Source organism: Dasypus novemcinctus, chromosome 8 (genome assembly GCF_030445035.2).
Source record: "Dasypus novemcinctus isolate mDasNov1 chromosome 8, mDasNov1.1.hap2, whole genome shotgun sequence".
Lineage (NCBI taxonomy): Eukaryota > Metazoa > Chordata > Mammalia > Cingulata > Dasypodidae > Dasypus > Dasypus novemcinctus.
In genome coordinates, this window is record NC_080680.1 from 114,653,879 (window position 1) to 114,672,439 (window position 18,561).

At 39.7% G+C, this 18,561-nt stretch overlaps 1 pseudogene; it reads right to left on the bottom strand.

The window, feature by feature from the left end:
* Window positions 1–9,054: 9,054 nt before the first annotated feature.
* Window positions 9,055–11,904, bottom strand: LOC139439389 (tigger transposable element-derived protein 1-like; annotated as a pseudogene).
* Window positions 11,905–18,561: the final 6,657 nt, after the last annotated feature.

Sequence of the window (18,561 nt, forward strand, 5' to 3'; positions counted from 1 at the left end):
TCACAATTATAATGACTCAAAGGCAGCAGTAAGAATGAGGTTAGGTCATTCTTCACCAATCTTAGAGGAAAAAAAAAAGGATAGGGAAAAGGGCACAAGAAGACTTCTCCAACCCCGTGTTTTCAGTCATCAGTACTTATTAAGCACCTACAATATTCCAAGCACTCTTGTAGACAGTAGGTTAAACAGTGAATGAAAGACACAAGGGATCTACCCTTACAGAGCTTACATTCCAGGAGGGAGAACAAAATAAAAAAGGAGACAACAAAATGAGTAAGATAAGCTTAGATAATAAATGTTATGCAAAACTGTGTGCAGAGGTGGGTAACTTTAGTTTGTCCAAAAAAGGCTTCCCTCTGGCCTTTATTTGAGTGCTTCTCTCATATAATCTTTAAGTCATTAGGTTATGATTATCTGTTAATAGTCATTCCCCCACCTCTACCCCCAATAGACTTGTAATATCTGAGGGCTAGGAGTATGATGTATCTTAGTCTCCAGTATAATGCAGAGTCTAGTACACATTAGGCCCCCAGGATTTTTTTGCTGGATTAGATTTTTTTCAAGGAAGCATTTCTCGGACTCTGGGGACACAGAAGAAGGAAAAACTGTTTTTTCCTGGGAAAGGAAGTGGCATTGAAGTCAGGAAAAGCTACAGAGAGTGGATAAAGAAAGGCACAGAAACAGAAAATTACCTGCCATATTTGGGGAAAAACTAGGAGTTCAGGGAGCAGCTCGGCATTGAAATAACTAGAAGCTTAAGCAGTAAAGTCTGGCTATGGTGAGGTTATGAAAGGCCATCAGCGTCATGTCAAGATGCTTGGATTTTCTCCCAAAGACACTGTGGAAGCCACCAGAGAATGTACTGTAAAAAGTCTGGAGGTAGAGAAATCACTCTGGCAGCTGAAAAGGAAATGGAAGAAAGGAAAGAGACAGCAGGCAAGGGGATGAAGTCAATGGCAGCCACAATGGTATGACAGAGAAGAGGAGGGCCTGAGCTGGGCTGTGGCAGTGTGGATAGAGAGACATGCTGTAGATTTCAGAGATATTAATGAAATAAGATCAATAGACCTTGGGGACAAGTTGCATCTGAACCATGGGAAGAAGGGACTGGCAAGGGTAGTTCAGCTTAGGGAACTTTATCTTCTCATGGTTCATCTGTATGTGAGGTTGAAATACGTAAAAGGCCTTAAGAAAACATATCTTGAGCAGATGGCAATTCTGTCAACAAATATGCAACCACTTTCTTTCATCCTATGTGAGAGTCTGGGCCGGGTGGCATCCCAAACCCTTTTGGGTCAGCAACCAGCATGGACTTTGCTCTTGGTTAGCTAGATATAAAGACATAGAGTCTTTGTATCTAAGGATGTCAGGCATTGCACTGTGCAGGCTAACTCTGATCTTTGCAAGGAGAGTTTGTCTGCACAGCAGTGGCTTGCAACTTAATATTTTGCATAAAAATTCATGAGGTGCAGTATCCATTTCAGCTATGTTATAAAGTAGTAAAAGGAAGAGTGAGGGAGGAAAAGAAAAAGTTCAGCCCTGCACTCAGAGGGTTCATTTTGAGTGATGATTGCGAGCCATCCTTGGAAATTACAGATGCTACTTCGTTCACTATTATTTTGCAGCATCTCCAGTAATCTTCCGTGATCATTTATAACAGCATGTCTGATGACTTTCAAAACGTAACGGGAAAGGGTACTTCTGTGAAGCATGTCTACTCAAAAGAAAAATCAATCTTGGCTGCTGAGGGAGTGAACTTTGTACCACCACGATTAGACAGTTAGAGATTTCAACATATAAAAATAGGAATGGCAGGGGTCCAGTCTTCAAAATGTATACGTGTGTGCAATGTGTGTTCCAGTTGCTCGAATGGTTTGGGATTTCTCCTTTCCTCCAAATAAAGTACAACATGTGTTGAGACTCCAAACTGGCACACTTCAATAGAAAATAATCATGAACTCTATAATAATAACTAGTAATGTTTACATAATGCCTTTACAGTTTGCTAAGCACATTTCACACACCTGAACTGTTAATCATCAAAACTGCCTCACACTTTCCAACCTCCTTTTCTTCTCTGACAACCATTCCTATTATCTGGAACATTCTCTCACCACATCTGTGCTCCTGCCTTTCAGGGAAATCTCAAAACCTCCATTTCTGTATGACCTTCTCTGGTTATTTTAACCCTTACAAGTGAATAATAAATCAGAGTACGTAAAGATCTCTGAAACGCAGTGTAGTATGGTGGAAAGTTAACAATATTTGGAACCAGAAGACTTGGGTTCAAGTATCAGTTTCCCAATTTAAGCTGTATGACCTGGGGTCAATATTTTAACCTTAAAGGAGGAGTCAAAATATTATCCACCTTGTATGATTTTTATGTTGATCAAGAGAGATGGCCTATGTAAAACCTGTTTTGTAAGCTGAATTGATTGTATAAATGTTAAATATTAATATTTTAATGGAATAAATAATTTATGTAAAACACAGCACAGGGACTAGGACAACTTCTCAATAAATGAGAATGATGATGATTATTAAAGTTTACTTATGACTCAACAAACACGAATTAAGCATGTACAAGACACTGAAATAGATCTAACAACACACTCATCTAAATAATTTTTATAGTATATGAAATCATTGTTGTCATGAATATAAAGTATAACTGATTAAGAGCTATAGTTCTGGAATCAGGCTGTGGAGGTTCAAATCCCAATTCTAATTCTTGGTAACTGTGTGAACTTGTGCAAGTTACTTAACCTGCCTGTGCCTCAGTTTACTAATATTTTAGTGAGACTATCTTATAAATTAATTTTTCTTAGAAAAAAAAAAAGGTTGTAGTGAAGAATGTACTCAAATATTCATTGTTTGAATCTATCTTACTGCTCTGCCTCCATTCTCCATTGCATTCTCCAATGCAATCTCCGTACTCTTGCTAGTCAACTTTCTAATGCATCAGCTGATCATCTTAAAAACATGCAATAGATCTTTAACATGGTTTTATAAAACTTTTCATTATTTAGCTTCACCTTCTTCTATGACTGCTCCTCTGCAAGCCTATTTTGGTTACAGAGCAAGTAGGTGGTTTGAGAGAGATTAACCCATCCCCTCTAATGACCTTGATACCTCCCATTTTAATATGGACAATAAATAGTTTATCAATTTTACATCAAGGTGATCTGTAAATTTAGCTTCAATGCAAGTTTCTTAGCTCTTTCTTCCAACCAAATCACTGTCCCCCAACCTCTTCTATATGGAAATTCTGAGGTCACTATCCTTAATTGCCTGCCCACTCATAACAAGTCATTTCCTTTCAGATCTCCCTATCAGTTGTCCTAGGGATTTCCTTTCTCTGGAATGTTTTCCCCCATTTATCATTTCTAGACTCAAATCAATTGTCATCTCCTCTAAGAAGGCTCTTATAACTTTCCAAGCAGATTCAGTCATTCTCCTAACACTTTATACCTGGTGGCATGTCTCTAGAATAGGTGCTTTCCAAAGCAGGACTTGGATCAGTAACTTTGGCACCTGGGGGAGACCAGGCACCTAGTAAACACCAAGCACCTAGTAGATAAGTATTAGTCTCAGTTTATATTTGGAGGGTCATATTGTCTACATAGGAAGTTTTGAATGATAGAACTATGAAAATCAGAAGGTACTAATGATGTCAGATGCTATAGATTTTTGGGGTTTAAATATTTTCAAATAATAGTAAAATATTCCAGAAAGGAATATAGCCATTTTAATAAATGTCAGTATCATTGTATCAACATTTTTAAAAAATACATACTCAGAGTCTAAAATACTCATCTCTATGATGGGTGAAAGAGATAAAAAGATGTTAAATTTAATTAGATTTTCTAAACCAAAAAAATGCCTGCAGAGTATAAAAGAAGAATAGCAATAATAATAATAATATCTACCATTTACTGCATAACTGATGTATGAGGACTATATCTAGCATAGTGCATTAATTACTTCACTTAAATTATGCAGTTATTCTGCATGGTAGATATTTTATCTCCAATTTACAGATGAAGAAAACAAGTTCTGGAGAAATTGCAAGTTAGGAACTGGAAGTCAAGATCTGAATCCAAGTCTGGCTGATTTCAGTATATGTTACTATATCACCAATTTTAAGCCTCAGCAGCATTGCAAAACCTACTCTCCAGTTCATTGGACTTAACCCAGGTCAGCTAACAGGGAGGTGAGGATGGTCAACCACCACACAGGGAACTAAGAAAGTCTACAGCTGTAAGGAGGAGAATTCCATCCATCAGCCCTGTGGGATCTAAGCCCCCTCTTGATTTAGAGGTGGAGTGGACATCGCCATCTCAGGGTCCACAGGATGGAGGAATAAAATATGGATTAGAGTGGATTTACCGGTATTCTGCTGTGGAATTATTGTGACTCTAGCAATGGAAGAAATTATGTCATTGACATGGAGACAGCAGCCCCTGGAGTTGCTGGGGACAGGAAGAAGGAAAAAGAGGTGTGATATCGGGGCATTATGGGGACCTGGAGTTGTCCTGAATGATAATGCAGGGACAGATGTAGAACACTGTATATCCTGCCATAACCCACTGAAAGGGCTGGGAGAGAGTATAAACTACAACATAAACTCTAATCCATGCTGTGTAGCAGTGCTCCAAAATGTACTCATCAAATGCAGTGAATATACCACGCTAATGAAAGAAGTTGTTGATGTGGGAGGAATGGGGGTTGGTTGGGGAGTGGGTATATGGGAACCTCTTATATTTTTTAATGTAACATTTTGTGTGATCTATGTATCTTTAAAAAAAAAGAAATCTAAAAACGAAGTGATCTTTTTAAAAAAAAGAATGTCTTCTATCTTGACGACATATAGTTTCTGGCTCAAGGAGTTCTGTGTAGATATGTATGATTTGGTTCCAAAACATGAACAAAGAGCATTCGAAGACCTTCTGCTCTTATCTCTTTGCCTCCAGCCCATATATTTCATTTGAAGAAATATGTGCTTCATTTCTGAGATTGGTCTCTTTGATAGTTGTCCTAAATTGAAGCCACACATGCCCTCTACTCACCATGTCATTCTACACATTGCTTCTAAATATGTAAACTCATCCAAATAAACACCATTTTATTAACTGGCAAAGTTGGGAAGATAGACTGGGGCAAAGTGGGAAGGAACTTAAGAATTCAGCTGAGAAATTCTCTTCCCATTCTTTATGGTCCCATTGCATTAAAAGTTGTTGAGCACAAAAATGATATATCCTTAGCGAGATTTGAAAATATAAATCTAATGTCAGTGTAAAGATAAATAAGAAGGCAGGTATATCTGCTTAAAGAAAATGTTGTGCTGTGACAAGGATTAAGTAATTGGTAGTAGAAACAGAAATAACAGAAAAATTAAAAAGGGTGAATGGAAAGCATATTTATAAATGTCTAGAAAATGTGGGAGAGAAGTGAAAGAAGAAACAAAGAGCAACTCCAAGGCTGGAGTAAAGATTGACTTGTATTTCAATTATTCCTTTTTCCTAAGATGATGGGAATATTCTCAAGTAATTAGAGTTATGGCATAGGAAGTAGGAAGATAGATGAATAACTGGGATCAACTGAGAGAGCAAGAGTGGCTGAGATTTGAGGGGAAGTCAGAGTAGAGAAAGGACTCAAGGATGAAACCTTTGAGCATAATTCCATTCAAAAGATTCAAGCAGTCAGTCAATAAATAAATTTGAGCGTTAACTATTAGTATGTGCCAGGCACTGTTCAGGATCCTGGAAACACTGCAGTAAGCTAAGTCCCAGTCCTCCTGCTGCTCACAGGATGTGATTATATTGACAGAATTAAGGGAAGAAGAGAAGAGGTTTTAATCGCGCTCTTTGTCTTCCACAATTTTAAATCAGCAGAACATCCAAATGTCTGACTAAAGAGGTAGTAGTGTGAGCACATCATTTCATTTGGAAATAAGGAGCTGAGTGGTGACCTCTGAGGAATGGAGTAGAATTGGGTGGGTGGGGACATAGAACGAGGAGGGTACATGGAGGACTCTTCTTTTTCATTATTAGCCTTTAGTGCTTTGGATTTTATATGTGTTCATGTCTCAGTTGTACAAAAAAAAAATTTAAACAAACAGACATTTATTTGGAATATATTTACATGCATATATATGTACACACACATCCTACCATTTGATTCTAATTCACAGAAAGACCAAAAGAACAAAATAGAAACCTCATGAAATAGACCTCGATATATAAATGGGAACTTAATTTATGATAAAGAAGGCATTTCAAATTGATGGGAAAAGATGGATTATTTAATAAATTGTTATAGGAATTCAAGAAAGAACTTTCAAAAAGGAATTGGTTGCCAACCATATCAAGTTACAGCCCATCCTTCTTACCAAGAACTCAGAAAAATAAAACCATACATGTCCAAGATGTAATGATGCCAAAGTATGTCTCTGAAGCAGCCCACTTGGAATATTAGAACTGTCCATCAGAAGGGCTGAAAATGATTGAAAATTTTAAAATGGGTATATTAAACCTCTTTAGGGTGGATAATGACAGGCTCATCAAGACATTGTCTTTGGCCTCTCAAATAGAGTTCCAAAAGTGGAAGAGCATATTAAGCAGAAGAGGAGAGAAAAGAAGGGCTGATGAAATCCAAACTGTAGCTTGCCTCAAGCAGTTTTTAAGGAGGAATGTGTATAGTTTAAGAGGAATTTGATCCATATGTTCCAGATTCTTTTACGTTCTACAAAATGTTGGCATATAAGAGCTCTTTGATGTCTGGAGATCTTTCCAGTTCTTTTTATGAGACTTGTTAAGCCATATCACTTTCAAATTGGAAGTTGTGTTTTACCCAGAGTAAACAAGCTCACACACCAGCAATCCAGAGTTTGGGTCAAATAAAAAAAGACACAAAGCTCAGTAAATATGTAGAACAGAGAAATGATTTCCTTCCTTGACTATGGGCCCACACATAAGGGGACATGAATCAGTTAAGCACAAAACCAGATGATAAAGCAAGTACATGTTTTTTAACCCCAGCTACTATAGGCAGGGATAGTGGGTAGGAGAGTGCTTGAAGAAAGCACACTTGATAGTGGGACATGTGAAGCAATCACAGAGTAAATGATTTTTAAGAAATGTGAAGGAAAAATTCTTTTAGGTAACACTCAATCTAGAAATTGTTTCATCTGCCGAAAGCCAGGGAGAGCTATAAAGACTCTCCCATCACAACAGTGCAAAGAAAGAGACATTTTGTAATAAGAATTTTACAAAGCAAGTTTTCCTGAAAGAATATTCTGCCTCTGGCATTTTCATTTTGTGCAATACCAAATAAGAACAGAAATCATTGGAGAAATAGAAATACATGAAGAGATCTTTACTATATAGATTGAACTTAAGCAATTTCATTCATAAAGATTAAAAAACTGTGAAATCAGTATTGAAAATCTGCCAAGCAGCTTCTGTTTCTCCATTGCAAGAGAAAACAGATAAAAACTGATGCAATAGTAAGATTGGTTAGGCCAACTATAGCATGAGTGTGGCAAGCATTGGTGATGTATCATTCTGCCTCATAATTTATGTCATTTCCTTTAGAATGATTCTCTCTTTCTATAGGATGCTAGATGTTACTAAGTTTTTTTATTGGTTATTTCTGGGATTTGACATTTTATAAGGAAGAAATGTTTGTTATTTTTAATATTCTACTATCACTTAAAGAGTGTAGTCTTTTTTTTGACAAAACTGGTTTCCAAACATCAAAGATCTAGGACAGAACCAAATTGCTTAGTATAAGAGATTTGAGGATAAGAGAAATCTGGGAAAGGGAATAAAGGAGCCAGTGAGATTGAGGAAAGGGTGGACTGGAAGAGGCCTCTTTGATAATAAGTATGGAGAGACTTGGGACAATAGACATATTTCTGAGACTTTACTGAATCTCCTGCCGAGCACTATTCAGTGTGATCTAGTGTTCTTGATAAGTTCAGTGTGATTCTGTTTCAAGTTGAATCTGAAAATGGAGTACTATATTGTGTCAAAATGAGAATAGAGCTGAAAAAGAGTCAGGCTATGCAAATGCTAAAGACTAGGGTCATCTGGCTTACATTTGAAAAGAATTGTTTCTCTCCCCGTCCCTTGTTCCTGACCCATCCCATGCTATTTGTGATAGGTGGAAAGATGATACCAGAAGGAAGACACCATAAACCTGGAAAGTGCAGGAACCCATTTCAAAGACATTGAAATGCATTCTTAAAATCTAATGAAGAATATCACCTGTGACATTTAATGCTTAATACAATGCCTGGCATATAGTAATGGCTCAATGAAAGAATGAATGAGCCAAGAAAGAGATCAGTCTGATGTGAACTGACAAGAGTCATGGGGCAGGGGCCCACACAGAAGAGGATCTGCAGATGCAACAGAACAATTGAGTACAATGAAAAGAGCATCCAGAGCTATGCTACTCTAGAGTGGTCCCTTACAAACAGCATTGACATCACCTGGGAGCTTGTTAGAAATGGAGAACCTCAGGCTCCACTCCAGACCCAGGAATCTGAATTCGCATTTTGGTAAAATTCCCTAGTGATTGGTGAGCTCATTAAAGTTTGGGGAACAATGATTTAGGCCATAACTAGAATAGACAACATCAAAGCCACACCTGAGTAGGACAGTCATCACCATTATAAAGAGGAGGGATTGCGAGTTAGCTCCAGACCACCCTATGGGGAAGTCTGCACATTATTACCCATCACTAAGAAGGATGACTTCTGTCTTCTGCAACAAGCTTCCTCTTGTATTCATAAATTCCTATATACATGCCTACCTCAGACATATTGTAGGTTCAGGTCCAGAACCACTGCCATAAACCTAATATTGCAATATAGCACATCAACAAATTTTTTTGTTGTTTCCAGTGCATATAAAAGTTATGTCTGCACTGTACTATAGCCTATTAAGTGTGCAATAGCATTATATCTAAAAAACAATGTGTATACCTTAATTTAGAATACTTTATTACTTTAAAAAAATGTTAATCATCATCAGAGCCTTCAACATGTCATAATCTTACTTCTGGTGGAGGGTATTGCCTCGATGTTAATGGCTGCTGACTGGTAAGGACGGCGGTTGCTGAAGACTGGAGTGGCTGTGGCAATTTCTTAAAATAAGACAACAGTGAAGTTTGCCTTATCTATTCACCTTTCCTTTTATGAAAGATTTCTGTGAAACATGCAATGCTGTTTGGTAGCACAGTAGAACTCCTTTCAAAATTGAAGTCAATCCTCTCAAATCCTGCCAATGCTTTATCAATTGAGTTATGTAATATTCTAAATCCTTTGTTGTCATTTCAACAATGTTCACAGCATCTTCACCAGGAGTAGTTTCCAGCTCAAGAAACCGCTTTCTCTGCTCATCCATCAGAAGGAAATTCTCATCCATTAAAGTTTTATCACAAGAAGGCACTACTTTGGTCACATCTTCAGACTTGACTTCTAATTCCAGTTCTCTTGTTATTTCTACCATACCTGTACTTACTTCCTCCACTGAAGTCTTGAACCCCTCAAAGTCATCCATGAGGGTTAGAATCAACTTCTTCCAAACTTTAGTTAGTGTTGATATTTTGACCTCCTCCCCTCAATCACAAATATGCTTAATGGCATCTAGAATGGCATAACCTTTCCAGAATGTTTTCAACTTGCTTTGCCCAGATCCATCAGAGGAATTGCAATCTATGGCAGCTATAGTCTTATGAAATGTTTTTTCTGAAAATAAGACTTGAAAGTTGAAATGACTCCTTGATCCAAGCCAGCAGAATGGAAGTTGTGTTAGCGTGCACGAAAACAACATTCATCTCATTCTACATCTCCCTCAGAGCTCTTAATGACCAGATGAATTGTCAATGAGCAGTAATATTTTGAAAGGAATCTTTTTGTCTGAGAAGTGGGCTTAAAATATTCAATAAACTATGTTGTAAACAGATGTGCTGTCATCCAGGCTTTCTTGATCCATTTATAGAGCACAGGCAGAGTAGATTCAACATAATTCCTAAGAGCCCTAGGATTTTTGTTTCTAGCATTGGCTTCAACTTAGAGTCACCAACTGCACTGGACCCTAACAAGAGAGTCAACCTGGCCTTTGAGGCTTTAAAGTCAGGTATTGACTTCTCCTCTCTAACTATCTAAGTCCTAGATCGCATCTTCTTCTAATAGAAAGTTGCTTCATCTACATTGAAAATCTATTGTTTAGTGTGGCACTTTCATTAACTATCTTAGCCAAGTCTTCTGGATAACTTACTATAGCTTCTGCATCAGCACTTTCTGCTTCACCTTGTACTTTTGTGAAGTTGTAAAGGTGACTTCTCTCTTTAAATCTCATGAAACAAACTCTGCTAGCTTCCAACTTTTCTTCAACCATTTCCTCACCAATCTTAGCCTTCAAAGAATTGAAGAGAGTTAGGACCTTGCTCTGGGTTAGGTTTTGTCTTAAGGGAATGTTTTGGCTAGTTTGATCTCCTGTCCAGACCACCAGAACCTTCTCCAGATTGCAGTAATTGTTTTGCTTTCTTGTCATTCATGTGTTCCATGTAGTAGAACTTTTAATTTCCTTAAAGAACTTTTCCTTTGCACTCACAACCCAGCTAACTGCTTGATACAAGAGGACAAGATTTCAATCTATTGGCTTTCAACATGCCTTCCTCACTAAGTTTAATCAAGTCTACCTTTTGCTTTAAAGTGTGAGATGTGCGACTCTTCCTTTCACTTGAACACTTAGAGGCATTGCTGGGTTACAAATTGGCCTAATTTCAATAGTGTTGTGTCTCAGGGGATAGGGAAGCCTGAGGAGAGGGAGAGAGACAGGGAACAGCCAGTTGGTAGAGCAGTCAGAACACACACATTTAAGGATTAAGTTTGCTGTCTCAGATGGGTGAGGTTGTAGTGCCCCAAAATAATTACAATAGTAACATCAAAGATCACTAAACACAGACCACCACAACAGATATAATAATATGAAAAAGTTTGAAATATTGTAAGAAATACCAAAATGTGACACAGAGACACTAAATGAACACATGTTGTTGGAAAAATGGACCAATGAACTTGCTTGACACAAAGTTACCACAAGCGGGGATCAATTTGTAAAAATAACAAACAAACAAAAAAACACACACTATCTGCAAAATGCAATAAGGCAAAACTCAATGAGAAATGAGGTACGCTTGTAAAAAAGAACTTATATGGGCACTGTTAAAGAGTATGTATTCTGTTGAATTCACAACATATTGGTAGTGATCAAATCGGCAGCCCACATTCACAATATGTCAGATATTTTGTATACCTGACCTCTTTTAATAATGATAACCACAACAATAACAATAAGAAGAGTTAGTAGTTATTGAGTGCTTAGAGCATGCCAGACAGAGTTTTCATGGTTAATGTATACAATCCTCTTAAGAGCTATCTATGGCATAGATTCTCTTCTTATCCCTAATTTAACATTTCTTCTGCACCGTGGGATAGGTATTTTATGTACGTGTTTCAGATATGAATATATTGAGAAAACAGAGCAAATAAACCTTAAGTAGTTCTAACATTCAAACCTAGACCTAATGACTGCTGTACTTGAACTCTTTCCATTAAATCATGCTCCCACACAGTAGCCAAAGAGGATGCAAAGCTGGATGCAAAGCTAAGAATCTCTCTGTGAGTCATGGGGCCCACGTAAGGCTTACTGCTGATGGGTGGGCCATGTTCAAAACAGCAACCCCAATATTCTGACATCAGACTCATTAGAACTTGAAGTTATTCTCCAGGTCAGAGTACAAGGTGATGGGAAGAGAAGTCACACTGAAGTATTTTGTTTCAAGATGAGAGAAGCAGAAAGTGGACTGTGCATACTTCTCTATACCCATGGTTCGCCGCTATCCTCATTCATTGTCTCTGGGTGCTCTGATTGCAACCTGGATCCCAGTTGCTTACTCTTCCTCCATGGAGTGTGTGTTCAGTTCTCCTCTGTGTAAGGCTGGGTACTCTAATTTCTTAGGATGAGTCTTCTTTTAGCTTCTTCTTTTGTCCCAGGCCTGTTGGTCCCGGCAGTGAGGCAGAGAAGCCAATGCTGCTTATGGAATCCTGGGGGACCAGAGGCAGGAAACTTGCAAAACAGTGCTTCAGATGCCGGATATGGGGACTGGGAGCCTTCAGCTGTGTTTACTTCACTAGTCCATATTCCTGTTACCCTGTCTATGAAATACGGTTTATTTTACCTTAACTAAAAGCAATGCTGGGTTCATCGATCAGGGTAGAGCTCAGAAGTACCAAATAAGAAAATTCTATCCAAACCTTGTTGCTCTACATTCTTTGTGTCATAGGCACTGATTGCTCGAGGGATCCAAATTACCCTGAAACAGAGTCACACACACTAGAGCTTGAGCTCCCAGCTTAGGCAATTCCATAAGCTGGCACCAAACCCTCCTCTTGTAAAATCACTACTTTCAGTAAAAGTTTTATTAAAGTAAAAACCAGCAGCGAGTAGATAACAGACTTTCTGCACTACTCAGAACAGTTTTTTCCTAACTCCCTAGCATTTCCAATAGCACATGCCCTCACATCACTTACAACCTAAGACTAGTTCCAGTTCACCCAGACGTCCTCATTGTTCCCTAGGTTGAGGAGGGAAGGGAGGATTTTAGAGTCAGACCAACCTGAATTCTAATGGCAGAGCCAACATTTTACACACAAGGGATTTGGGGCAAGTCAGTGCACTCCTCTGAACCTCTGTTTCCTCATCATTAAAATGTGACTAGTTGGGAAGTGGATTTGACCCAATGAATAGGGCATCTGCCTACCACATAAGAGGTCCAAGGTTCAAACTCAGGGCCTCCTGACCCATGTGACGAGCTGGCCCACGCGCAGTGCTAATGCACACAAGGAGTGCCATGCCACAAGGAGTTTCCCCCACATAAGGGAGCCACACATGCAAGGAGTACACCCCAAAGGAGAAGTGCCCCACGTGAAAAAAGTGCAGCTTGCCCAGGAATGGCACTGCACACACGGAGAGCTGACACGGCAAGATGATGCAACAAAAAGAGACACAGATTCTGGGTGCCGCTGATACAAGCAGACACAGAAGAACACACAGTGAATGCACACAGAGAGCAGACAACTGAGGGGGGGGAGAGGGATGAGGAATGGGAGAGAAATAAATTATAAATAAATAAATGTACCTTGAAAAATTATCTTGTGGCTTGAAACCATGTAGGTAAAATGGTGGCTATTAAAATAAACAACACATTTGCATTTAAGATGGATTAAAATATTTGTAAAGGATAGTGATATCACAAGCTATTGCCTGCTGCTATGGTGGTGCTACAGTAGTACTTAAATAAAAATATAGTGTTTATTTGTTCAGATGGTAATGCAATTAAAATCCATTTCAGCAAGGGTTAAAATGAACTTTTCTCTCCTAAAAGAGTGATAAGAGACAAGGAAAAGGAACAGAAAAGATAGTTAAGGAAAAGAAGAGAAAGGAAAAGAAAGAGAAGTTACTTTCTGATTCCTGGTTCAAATTCTGACTCCATTTACTAATAGTGTGACCCTGAACAAGTTTCTAAAGTGAATATTAATTACCATAAAAAGTTATGGGTTGTGAATCTGTGACTCCCTGGAAAAGATATATAATATCTCTATGGCTCAGTTTCTTCATCATGCCTGTTCAAGGTCACATAGGTATTAGATGGGGCCTGGAGTTGAACCCTCACAATCTGAATCACAAGCCTCCACGTTTAACCACTACATGTACCACCTCCTGCATGTGAAGCACATTTAATCACCCAGCTGGGATCTGTATTGAAATCATTCAAACATGAAATTTTTAAGGAATAAGATGCCTTTGCATTGAAGTTAATGCACATTTGGAGGTTTCTATAGCAACAAAAATCTAAAATCACCTCTGGTGGTATTACTTACAAAAGAAGAAAGACATTCCTGCTGACCCTTTATCAAAGAATGTGTTTCCTCAGGACAGGTCTAGCCACACGGAACAGAATTGTGCAATGGATTCTCAAAGACGTGATTGCTCCGCTTGACTGTGAGCGTTCTACATTAATACAATCAACCAACATTTTTGAATGCTTATTACATGCTAAACCAAGGACATCAAAATAATGTCACTCCTTTTCTCAAGGAACTCACAGTCCAGTAGAAGAGACAAATGCATTACTCATGCCAAGATACCACGTGATGTGATGGGTGCTGAATGTCAGTTGCGTGTACACAATGCAAGGGGACCAAAGCGACGGCAAGAGCATGATTGGCTGGAGAATCAAAGGAAACTTTGGAAAGAGTTAAAAAATGTAGTAGATATTTCCAGACAGAGCATAGGGGAGAAGAGTGCATTGCAGACTGAGGGGATGGCATGAGCCCAAGAAAAGTGGCATAAAAAAGTATGGCAGAGTCTGGAAGCAAAGTAGGTGAATGCAGAGTGGGTGTGGCTACAGCTTAGGACTCAGCAAGAAAGTAGCAGGATGTGGAACTGAATTTTAGCAAGTGCCAGGGTGATGGCACTCCAGATTAGGGACTTCATTCATACACCAGTGCGAGAGACTTTAGAGAGTTTTTCTTTCAAGAGAGTGAGGGGATCAGATCTGTTTTTTAGATACAAGAGTGGTCCACAGCATAGTAAAGGAAGCACAGCCTGGGTTAAGACAGCCTGGCTCGGAGACCCAAGCCGGCTACTCACTAGCTGTGTGTCCTGGGGAAAGTCATTTACTCTCTCTGAGTTTGCTCAGGTGAATTCATAAAATGGTGATGGTAATACTGCTCCCAGTGTTGTGAACAAGGAATGAGATAACATAGGTACATAGGAAAACTTGCCCAAGCACAAACACATCACACACTATCAGGAAGTACAATTGTCCTGACCATCTACCTGTTTTCCTAATGTTCTATGAACCCTATTCATTCCGTGTTTGCCTGTTCTGTCACTAGGAAGGTCAACTGCCCCATTATGCTTGAGACTTTCCCCAGTTTAGCACTGAAAGTCTCACGGCCAGTGAGGCCCCCTCAGACAGTGGCAGTGTGGGATGGTTGGTCAGCCGACATCTCAGCCCACTTCTTTTTTTTTTTTAAGATTTTATTTTTATTTATTTTTCTCCCCTTCCCCGTCCGCTCCCCCCGCCCCAGTTATCTGTTCTCTGTGTCTATTTTGCTGGGTGTTATTTGTCTGCTTCTGTTGTTGTCAGCGGCACGGGAATCTGTGTTTCTTTTTGTTGCATCATCTTGTTGTGTCAGCTTTCTGTGTGTGTGGCACCATTCCTGGGCAGGCTGCACTTTCTTTCCACTGGGCACTCCTTGCGCACATCAGCACTGCACATGGGCCAGCTCCACACTGGTCAAGGAGGCCTGAGGTTTGAACTGCTGACCTCCCATGTGGTAGACGGACGCCCTAACCACTGGGCCAAGTCCGCTTCCCTCCTCAGCCCACTTCTGAGCTCACCTATATGCTGACTGTCCCCACCTGAGGCACCTGCCTCTCTCTGCTTCTTTGCCCGAGGACCGCCCCTGCCCCCTCTGCACCACAGAAGTTCACACAGCCCAGGCTGTGCAATTATGCTCATTCAATGAGGGATGGGCGCCAGCACCTAGATACCCGAGTGTCCCTGTTCCTCACTGCAACCTTTCTGAGGAGTATTCCATGTGGTTCCTCAGAGGTTCCCAGCAGATGGAACCCAGTTACCCACAGTGGTAAACCAATCATTAACCATCATTTCTTGGTTTTCCCTCCTCCCCATCTCACTTTGTCCCTTCCCTCATTTGAGTTTCCTACTATTGCCTCCCAAATAAACTACCTGCACTCAGGAGCTTGTCTCAGTGCCTGTTTTCAGGGGAGCCCAAACTAAGACGATACCTATCAAGGTGACTCATTCAATTCTCTGGGGACGTAATGTACAGTTAACTCATGTTGGTGGGCCCTTCAGGATCCATCAAAACAAGTTCACCTGCATGACAGAATTCAGTTCAGGAGGATGAGTGGCCCAAGAGTGGTCTCTGGTAAATCTAGTGGTGCTCCTTCCATCTTCCAGGGGCCAAGCTGGACTTTGTTTTTAAAGTCAGATTGACCAGGTGGAAGAACCGGCAAAAGCCAAGCTCCAGGGTCCCTCTGCGAGGACCCGTAGGATGCACTTCTTTACCTTCGTATGTCACAATGATCTCTCCACTATCATCTCAGAATTCTACAGGGGACAGTCATTAACAGTGTCTACAACAGCAATGTTGCTAAAAAGCATTGTCCACCATCCCCTCGGTGCCTGTCACAGAGGATTCTACATGAGAAATGTCCCCCAGCACAGTGTTGGGAAGTTTGGCTTGCTGTAACTGATTGACATTCTTTTCTTTTCGGGTCATAAGAGGCGTGATGTTGATTATGTCTTTTTGTTCACTCTTGCCACCACAAGCCATGTGTCAATATAAAGTTCACCTATGGTCAAAATCCTTCAACTCTCACTGTAATTCAGTTTGTGCTCTTTCTGTCAACGAACTTCATATCCTACTTCTTTTTATTTCACTTTTCCATTCTCTTCATTTTGATTCATTTCTACTTTCTGACGTTCTATGGCAAGTGACCTTATAATCAACTGACTCAAATTTTTGGTAGAATTCAGTCAAAAATCACCTTGAGAGTCTATAATGCCAATGCTATATTCAGCAAGAGGACCAGGAGAGTGCACGAAGAAGCATGGCCCCTGGCCCCACCAAGCTTACTTTCAATGGGAATGAGGTAGAAGATGAATAAATTAGTGGCTTATATGATAAATTCTTTGTAAACAAAATGTGTCCACTAAATAGACACATTTTCTTCAACCAGAGGAAAACCACACAACTCCCTGCTTGAACTGTACCTAATATTCACTTCCATTAATTCATTCCCAGATGTCTTCATTCTTTTTAAATTGTTTCTTTTTTTTTCTTCTGGACTGTCCTTTTTTATTTGGTTTAATAACTTATTTTGCAGAGGAGCCAGAATTCACATCTAATAAGTTAATGTTTGATCTAAGCCCTGAAATTCTCTCCCCTAGGTAGTATTGTGATAGCTAAGTTCATGTCAACTTTGCCAGGTGAGGGTGCCCAGTTGTTCAGTCAAGCAAGCACTGACCTAATTGTTACTGTGAGGATATTTCATGGATTTAAATCATCAGTAAGTTGATTGCATCTATCGCTGATTACATCAGCAATCAACTGAGGAGATTGCCTTCAACAATGTGAAATGTCTCATCCAATCAGTTGAAGGCCTTAAAAGGAGAAGTGATGATTTCGGCAGTCAAAAGGGAGAATTTGCATCTCTATTCTAGCCAGCCAGCTTTTCCTGGGGAATTCATCGAAAACCTTAATGCAGAATTTGGATTTGCCCATCCCCACAGTCACGTGAGCCAATTACTATTTTTAAAATCTCATATTTATATGATATATACGCATACATATATCTCCTGTTGGTTCTGTTTCCTTAGGGAACCCTAATATATGTATGCAGTTTTTCATTGTGAAAAAAAAAAATTAATTCAGCTTAGTAACACATTTTGAAAACCTGCAAACCTGTGCCCAGGTTGTCAATGTATGATGTGCTGACTTAGGGTGAGAGGTCATGGCAAACAGGAGAGCAGCAACTCTTTCCATTCCTACACCTGTGAAGAAGGTATTGCCTCAGGTAGAGCAGTTAATTCATTCCTTGAGTAGACACAGATAATCAGAGGGATGGCAAGATCCTTAAAATCATGCCTTAGAAGGAACTAATGAAACAGCAGGAGACATTTAGCCTGGAGAAGAGAAGACACAGAAGAAAAACTCCAGTCTTTAAATGTTTTAAGATGTAATCAGTTTGTTATACATGATCACAATGGCCCAAAGGAGGAAAAGTGAGTGAAGCTTCATATAGGAACAAGGAAGAATCTGCTCATAGACAAGCGTCACAGAACCCCTCAAGCCTGTGAATTGCTACTCCCCAGGACACAGACTGGCTTCCAGGCAGGCTTTTTGTTCTTTGCAACAAAATCCCAGAAACCACTCTACTTTCCCCCCCTCTTTTAAGCTGAGGTGGAAGGTAATGAGCTCCCCACTATGGGAAGTACTCAAGCAAAAGTCGGCCAACTTTTGGTGGGGATGTTGCTGACAAAATATGCATCTTTCTCAGGTGTCAAGGAGGGAAACAAGCTCCTCCCCGGAGTCTCGGTCTTTGATTAGAGAGGAGTATACACTGCCTCTCTTACCACTCTCTGCAGAAGCCTTCCCAATTTTTATAAGTGCATTCCTCTCACCTCCCATTCCAACATATTTCTCACACGAGGTGGAACAGATGCCAGGGTAATATTGGCTAAAAATAAAATCAAGAGGGAAAAAAGCTAGTTTATAATAAATATCTCAGCAAAAATTTTATATTCTGAATGGAATCAGTGGTGAAGGAGCAGCTGCTGCCTCTTTTGCAGTTCTTCCTTCTCTCAGTTTTATAACCTGATTAATATGCCAATCAGATTTTTGTAATCAGGAGCAAGGGACATTAGCCTCATAAAGTGTATAAAATG